At 32.5% G+C, this 9,335-nt stretch overlaps 1 long non-coding RNA gene across 1 annotated transcript; it reads right to left on the reverse strand.

Moving 5' to 3' along the window:
• Positions 1-3,062: 3,062 nt before the first annotated feature.
• LOC128165236 (uncharacterized) lies at positions 3,063-4,018 on the reverse strand. The gene is made up of 3 exons (XR_008241032.1): positions 3,936-4,018; positions 3,730-3,817; positions 3,063-3,296 (listed from the first exon to the last, which is right to left on the reverse strand). It is a non-coding gene; the product is annotated as an uncharacterized LOC128165236 (long non-coding RNA).
• Between the last annotated feature and the right edge of the window lie 5,317 nt (positions 4,019-9,335).

Genomic DNA, 9,335 nt, shown 5'->3' on the forward strand with positions numbered 1-9,335 from the left:
CATTGATTACCTAAAGCGATGGTTCAAACCTTGCTTAATACCATTTTCTTATCGTGTCAGACATATATCCTATGCAACACCTTTTGGTCGCTGTGGCTTGTTTTGGATAGAAAAAACCTTTATCTACAAGAAGCGGACATTAGATTTTATTCTGATGGAATTCGGAAATGCATCGTTTGATTCTGCGTTTATTACTTGGATAGATTAGTGTTTCATAGTAATTAATTATTTCCCGTTTTACGACTAATCTTGACCATTCTGTAAAATAAAACTTTTAATGGTCCTCCAATTTTATATTCATAGTCTAGGTAAAATACTGTGTATGAAATTTCAACAAAAAAAACTTCATATTCGCCACAAGAATTGCCCGTCTGTAATGATTTGCTTTAATTTTATATATTCAATAATATTATGAACAGTGACCTTGATTTTACATTTTGTTGAAAAGAAGAGACCTACCGCTGTACTATCCTTACTAGCATCAATAAAGTTATTAGCCCCCTCAACTGTTAAGCAACATATTAATTCTCTTGATTTATTGTCTTTTCATAAAGTTTGCTAAAACGATTCATTTCTTTACTACGGGCATGGCGAGAAACAGAGAAATGAGCTTTTTATGTATATCAACTGGTTTAGCCTGTTTGCAATGCTTAAGGAAGTGCTTTGATATATAGGTTTATAAGCACCTCCGGTTGTTGAAGTTGTTTTTCCGTCTTTTCACTACTTGATTCGCAAGATCAAAGATGAAAGTTTTTTGAAAGAAAGTTAAAAACGGTGCATGTTTAAGGAGGCTGGGGGTTCAAAATATAATATAATATAAAACCATCAGATTTATTTGAAAATTTTATATGCCATTTCTGAAGCTATCAACTACTATTTGATAAAGAAAAATTTCATATATTTTAATATAAAATTTTATCTTTTCCATTATCTTTATATGGAGCTCTTCTTTTAAGGGAGATTAATATTGTCTAAAATGGCAGCCACCCCCAGCCCCCTTAAAATCACTGATTCAAGTCAGGGTGTTTGAAATTTTATAAGGACAAAACATTTAAAAAAGTATGTGCAAGCTTCAATGTCCTAAAATATAAGTGTATATCTATTGTGTTTGCCCAACCTGGAAACCTAATTTTAACCTTTTACAAGGATTTGAAACCGGGACACAAACATGCATTCAACCTCCAACCCATTTCCATCGTGCCTCCTAGCATGTTATTAGTTTAATCATGAGATATGTTTTTACCAAACTATATTATTTTAAGAACCGTTGAATCTTTACCAGGCCGATTCTTTGAGTGACATTTGTCCTCGAATGTTTCAAGGTCACGCTCCAGTTTCCCAGGGACTATATTACGGAGGCCACAATCCCTGGATTAATTGACACAATTGTCCCTCATATCTAACCTGAATAAAACGGTATGGATATTTATTTTCTGAATTCACAACTGGCTTTATTATATCTAGTACTAATCTTTCTCTCATTTGCAAACATCAGACAACATTTTTTCAGTATTGTAATAGAAATGATTATTCAATACCAACACGGACATTAATGTCAAAATCAGCACAACAACGGCCATATAGGTTGATTTAAACAACAATTTTATTCATTTACTGTGATCCGGACTTCGTTTGAAAATAAATTTATGATATAAACCTCGCCATAAAATAACGTCCAACAGAGCTTCGTTCCATGAACAAACAACCCCTAGTGTACATTAAGGCGACTATTTCACTGTCTGAATGACGTGATGGTTTTACGGGATAATTATCTAATTTTCTAACAGTGTTTTAAGACAGTTCCATTCAGCAAGACGCACCGACTTCCACTCCGGGGTGTTTTTTTTTTGTGAACAAGGAGCGGTGTGCATACGTTTTATTTATTTTAACGCCCTTTCCATACGGAAGTCGGTCTGTCGTAAACACGAATTATCTACCTGAATATCGCAACAAATGTTAAAAGTTGGAGAGCTCCAAATTCCAAAAAAAAATGTAACTGTTCAACTTGTAGGAATGTTTGTTTCAATATCTTAGTGTTTGCTACATGCGTTTTCATTCTGTAACTTTTGTATTTTCATTCTCCGATTGTAAATTCTACGTGTTTTGGTATCTTATTCATTTGTACAATATTTTCCTCATGTAACTTATGTAAAATGGTTTTGAGTGAATAGACAAACTTACACGTTTAGAACTCAGAAATCTTTGGGTGGCAGAGGACGATTCACTGGTGCCAGGGGATGTGTGTCTTCGGAACTCTGTAGCTAGACTTTCCTCAGTTCTCATTCAGCACAAATACCTTTAATTCACTATATATATAAAGCCAATCACCAATTTCTGGGGAAATCTTATTGTCAGGAATTGTAAAATTTTCTACAAAGAGGTTTTTCTAAGATAATGACCCTTTCAATGTGTCCGATCGTTGAAGATGTACAGATGTAGACAGGTGTTGACAGATGTGGACAAGGAGAAAGCTATATTGATCAAGTACCGAGCAGGCTCCATTTAGATACACTTCTATACACGGGTAAGAATAGAAAGAAGACGAAGCATTAGTGGCACTCGATACTTCCATCAATACAGACCTTATTACTTTCTGATGCTCTTCAAAGACAGTGTTATCATTCAACACATATTAAATATTCACATCATAAACATCAGAGGAGAAGAAATTCAATATAAATGTATCTTTATGATATCTGGTGGTACTTTGATAGAATATGGTCTCTTTTTTGAAAATAAAATGAAGATATTATCATATGACTTTGAAATAATCTTGTATGAGGGATAAAATGGAAAGATTTTCCTCTACTTCATTATTAAATGTAATTATATATCTACCGAAATTTGTTCAGTGCTTTAAATTCTGTATCGTATTTTTAGTGATTATCCTCACGTTCAATATGTACTGTTTACATGTATTTAAATTCTTAATTATCCTAATTTGAATGCAAAAATATCGGAGTAAAACACAGACAATTATAACAAAAATGTTATTTTAGCAACCAATCACGTTTTTATTTTACTTTTTTAGTTTGATATCAATCCTTTACTTGTTATTTTTTTAGATTTGAATTCAAAATGACAAAACTAGTTAGTATTGCCACATCCTGGGCGACCAGAATCAGTTCTTTGAATTTCGTGGAGATTGAAGTACAGGGAACTGTTTTAATTTCCTGCCACTTCAGTATTGCTTGTGCTGATCTGCCTTCAAACACCCATACAATGTGACAGTTCGAAAAAGACGCTGGGTTTTGGAGTTGCATCGTTAATTGGCTTCTCGTCGTCTCAGCACCATCCTCAATGCATTAAAATAGGTCACTACAAACTTTACATTTTCCAACTTTTGTAATATTTTGCGCTATCAATTCAGCTAGAATTATTATCCATAAAATGGTTATTTTGTCAAGAATTTCATAGAAAGGTAGATATAACTTTTGTTCATTGCATTACAGGAAACCTTGAGCTAGTGATAAATACTATTATTAAGACTACTACATCATTATCTTATTAATTTGTTACAACATTTTATCAATGTTATCTTTTATAACTATCAATTTTTAAAAACCAAATAGAAATTCTTTATAGCAAAGTAATATTTTTTAAAATAACAAATTATCCATAAAGTTCGATTGTTATTAATATTATTAAAAACAGATTTGAAATTATATCAACTTGATATTTTTTAGTAGTGAATTTGATTAATCGAAAACATGTTATAAAAATAGTTACCTCCCACTTAATGATTAAGCTACGCATGTCTGAGGTTACTTCACGAAGGGGAAGTACATGCATTCGCATCGATGACACCAGGCAAGAACTACGGTGAATCGTACGATTGTTATTAATATTATTAAAAACAGATTTGAAATTATGTCAACTTGATATTTTTTAGTAGTGAATCTGATTAATCGAAAACATTGGATAAAAATAGTTACCTCCCACTTAATGATTAAGCTACGCATGTCTGAAGTTACTCCACGAAGGGGAAGTACATGCATTCGCATCGATGACACCAGGCAAGAACTACAGTGAATCGTACGCGCATGAATTTTGCGCTGTGAGTTCTCTTTCATCGGTTACATCAAATTTCTATCTCTATGTTCTGTGATCAGGAAAGGCCTGGATTTATCATCCATTAAATGTAACTTATTTTCCTGAAAATAATATATATATATATATATATATATATATATATATATATATATATATATATATATATATATATATATATATATATATATATATATATATATAATATTTACTTCAACTGAATATTTACTTCCCAATTCTTGCTTTTATCCTACTGTATTCATACAGCTACTAACCGATTTAATGAATCTTCTTACGGAAACTTATAGATATCGACACGCCCTGTTTATCGATTGGTCCAAACCTACAGCGACCTAGGAAAAATCACGGACTACACAAAATAATCATGACGATGTCAGACTCACAGGAGACGATTTGGCTGTTTCTTTTAGCTAACGCACTTACGTACATTAACAGTAATTTAGTAAATTTTACTTACTTTTCATAATCGATTTTTCAATAAGCTAAAAGAAAGATGTTGATATAAACAATAAAATGCTCTCTTTGATGATTCATTCGAGTTATGAAGGTAGCGATCATTGCAGAAAAAAATTACATAACCCCATAACGCGGGTTATGTATTTTTTCTGCAATGTCACTGCCTTCATATCCCGAATGAATCGCCAAAGAAAGCATTTTATTAATATTGTTTAATTATACGCATTCCTTGACCTTTTTAAAATTGCCTTTTGATTGAACGCATTATTTGGAGTTCTTATTTACCACATTTATTCAAATATCTATCACAGTTTCCTATCTTTTATTTTTGTGGAAATTTCGTTATCGATCGAAACTTTAGAACACGAAATGCACTGACTGCATGAACTGACTTCAAACTTTAATTAATCGATCCATTATAAAAAGAATTAGCTGTCTTCTACGAAAAATAATAATCGATATTTTAATTTAAGAATATAATTTGCTGACGTTAATTGTATCTTTTTTAATTGAATTGAGAGAGAGAGAGAGAGAGAGAGAGAGAGAGAGAGAGAGAGAGAGAGAGAGAGAGAGAGAGAGAGAGAGAGAGCGAGCGAGAGAGAGAGAGAATGCTTTTTAATTTGATCTACATGCGGCGATCATTGGAGAAAAATTAAATAGATACTCCCCGCGTCGCTACCTTCATACCTGCATGAACAAGCGAAGAAAGCATTTCAATAGTTGAATGAATTCAATGAATTTCTAATTCAATAATTTTTAGCAATAATTGCAGATTATCAGAAGAAAATTACAATCGCCTGTGTCAAAACGTCATGCAGATTGATGCCGCAAATCACAAAGGACGTTGAGAAATGTCCACGTATTTGGTACATGAAACTTAAGTGATTGAGAGAATTCAAAACTATATATATTGCATGGTCGTTTTGAAAATTTTAAGGTAATAAATTAAGAAAATAACTCTATTACATGTATTACCAATGTATTACCAATCAAGTAACAAGTCACCAACAGAAACTGAATTATCATTTTATAAACGTAATTCATCGATCATCGGTCCATATTAAATGAACACGCTTCATATAGGCGAGTTTTCTTTCAGCACTTTATTAACTGTTTTGACACGTATCAAAATCATTCAAACGTGGTTCCAAGAACCACAAAAGAACTAACAGAATTTAGAGAATCCAGTTCCATTCTATTATCCTTATTGTTGTTCAGACTGATTTAACCTTCTATTAATGCAAGATAAATCTTTGTAGTGTAAGATGCATGTGTTGTCACTTTCTAAAAATTGCCGATTATTGCATTTCGTGTTACTAGTAAGATATTTACATCCAAGTTTGGTTCCCTCCATTTCATACGGAAATTGATTGTAATTCACAGCTCTATAGACACTGAAAGGACATAAGTCTACACGAACCAGTACCAACCAGTGTATAGATCTGTGGAAACCTTCAGCAGCCTAAGAAAAACCATGGACTGCACGAAATAATCTAGCTACAAACCTGCAGTTAGATATAATCATGATGATGTCAGACTCAAATTCCCATGTAAGTCGATTTGGCTATTTCTTTTATTCAACATGAATATAAACAATAAAATGCTGATATACATTGATCATTTGTGCTGGTTATGAAGGTAGCCATCACTGAGGAAAAAAATACATAACCAGCTATTTATTTTTTTCTGCAATGTGGCCACCTTCATATTCCGTATGATTAACAAAAGAAAGCATTTTGTTGTTTAGATAACTCCAGATACGAGAATAAAAGTGACCAAAATTTGAACTTCGGTAAACATTGGTTTTCTTGGGATGACAATTTACATTATTATACTTTCATGTTAAATACTGAAATCTGATTGGTTTAGACTCAGTTGATAATCCGTTCTATTACCTTCAGCGTTAGCAACACATTTAGCAACGTGTAACACAACGAAATGTTACATGCGCGTAAATTATGCGCGTACGGTTCGCCGTGGAATTCACGTCATTTTTAGACGGGGTGACGTGATCCCGTCTATTAGTTTACTGTCAGCCGAAGTCTCAAACCGGATGGCACGCGTAGAACACATAAATTGAGTCTACGCGTAAGAAAATAGTGCAGAAACTTTTCATGCATTTCTGTAAATATATATTATAAAAACACGCATTAAATCGTTTTAAGTCCTCTATGTGTAAACCGAATTCTATAAAGATAATAAACAAATAGCTTTATTGATCAAAATATTCTTGCTCGGATTCAATAGTTGTAGTGTTTTGTGGAATGGAGGTACGTAACTGAATGCACAACGCCGTCAAAGATTCAGTTTGTGGACGAGCTCATAAAATCAATAGAAGAGGTTGAAAGTTGAATCGAAAGTAAAGTTCCCAAACGCAATGTGCCATTTTTGAAAAGTTTTAATACCGAACTTCATGCGCGAGTCGAGGTTAAAATCTGGACGGTTTATACACAGATGTCCTACATATTAAATGTGTGTTACATTGGCTTCCAGTCACACGCGTTATAAGTGCTGTTCATCTCTAAAAAAAAATTTGTATATAGAAAATAAAAACAAGTCTGAATTTGCCTTCTCGTTCATTGACTCTTTAGTTAAACAAACTGAATTTAAATTTTGAACAATACATTGTAAGCAAAATCTATATAGATTATACATTTTGGGTGACCAATAGATTATTTGATATATACAATCTTATCGATTGAAGAACCAAGTTAAATGCTAATGTTCATGTTGTCCGGCTTAGTTGGAATATACAATCATGTAATTTGTTTTAATGTTACGATACATTTTCTAATCTTAATAACGGACAAAACCAGTCATATTCATGATTTAAAAGAATTCTTCATCAGTATCTTAATGCCACTCATCAGAAACTCAGCTGATCCTTCTCCCATTGATAACTATCTCGCACTAATATTAGACCTGTCAATTCAGAGATAACGCATGGTCGTTATGTTTTAAATCTTTAATTTATCCTGTGGTAGTACATGTAAATGAATAGGACTTATTTCAATTTTAAGAAGATAAAAAGTAAGTTCTTATCAGAGTTTTAAAATCTGAATTACAAATCCTTTATTGTAGCTCCTCGAAAAATTTGAAATTAAATCGCTTTCGAAATTAAGTTCATTTTTCCAAGACACGCATTAAATTGTGCGTTTAATAAACGACAGTGTATTGAAAGGACACAGATCCCTGAAATGACAATATCCTACAACATTTGTTTTTACTGTTAAGAGCATTAACTTTGCATATTTTAGAAATTTTAAAGTCAAATAAATCGGAATTAATAGCTAAAATTAATAATTTACAATTATCATATATAACAGCCAATCAGGAAAGGTCTACCCCAAAATATGACGTGATCCATTCACTTTTGGTCTCCATTTTCTAGTTCTATCGATTTGAAAAGCAGATGACTGAATTCGGAGTATGATTTTTAATAGAATTTCAGAAACGGTTGTATCGTGATTCGTGTAAATGATGCACGAGTTTACACAAAAAAGTAGTCAGTGGCGAACGAATTTTTTACCTATTAATTTTATATGAATCGCTGCAAGAAAATCATGACAGGTAAGACGGTAATTGAACAGTTTGAGAGTTTTCAGAGTTTTCATAAACCTTGTATAACAGATACCGTCCGACTTGTAGATTTTCCCTTTGATCACAAAATAAATAAATCTAACGATTTAAATCATATACCTAAATATAGTTGTTTTGATTTTCCCGGTTAGTTGTAGTTTTTAAAAAAAATTCTTGGGGTCTTATTTTACAAAAATACCGTTGTGTCAATTTTCTACAATTATGAAGAACAGCCCCGGCCGGGATTTAGCAAAGTTATGACAAAGAATCAGGCAATTGCAAAAAGCCGAACTTAAGCATACTAAATTGAAACGACTAATTCAAACTCATAATTTTTGGAACATAATCCAGGAAAACGTGAACAATTACAAATTCAAACTTTCAAGACCCCGTCTTTCAGTACTCTCAGTTCTTTGATTATATAAAAGCAGTAAAAAAATCTCTTAAATTAAGACATTTAGTATAATTTAAAAAATAGTGCCTGTTTGGGAGGATAACAGTTGAAATTGACACCCCTCGAAAACCATTGTCAACCTCCGCTTCGCGTCGGTTGACAATTTCAACTGTTACCCTCCCAAAGAGGCACTATATATATAATGCTACTCTCACTAACAGGCACTATTTTATATATTGACGTCTCTAAGACTGAAAAAATTATACAGGATCATAAAATAATCAGCGCTTAATTGGACTTGTTTGTACTCAGGCATCTTTGATTTAAACAAGGGTACGCTTTAGAATTTTAGGAACTGTAATATTTATCTACCCGAAAGTCATTCTGCGTTCATATTAATTAGTTTTTTAATGCATTTTTTGCCGGGAAAGTTATTTGCGATGTCTAATGAAATGCTCTACTAAATAATTATGTGAAATTGCTTCGAGAATGTTTCATTATTATCACCTGTAGTTCTCTGGGTGAGTATGACTTTTTTGAAGTTAGTAATATACGACTTAACAGATAAAGTTGAGAGCACCAAAGGAAATAACTTTAAGCTCTGCAAACCAACCACTAATGCTAATATAATCTCTCTTTCTCTGTGTCTCTCTCTTTCTATGTGCAAATTACTGATGAAAATTTGCAAACATTACGTTAGCTGACTTGAAAAGAAAGTACAAACATCAATTGTTCGTATATTTTCTGTTTCTATGTTTCATGTATTGAGTGTTTTGGACAAAAACTAAGAAAAGCGCCAGAGGTAACAATATGACAATCTATATACTGTCTTCAA

The sequence above is a fragment of the Crassostrea angulata genome, chromosome 10 (genome assembly GCF_025612915.1).
Source record: "Crassostrea angulata isolate pt1a10 chromosome 10, ASM2561291v2, whole genome shotgun sequence".
In the NCBI taxonomy this organism is placed as follows: domain Eukaryota; kingdom Metazoa; phylum Mollusca; class Bivalvia; order Ostreida; family Ostreidae; genus Magallana; species Magallana angulata.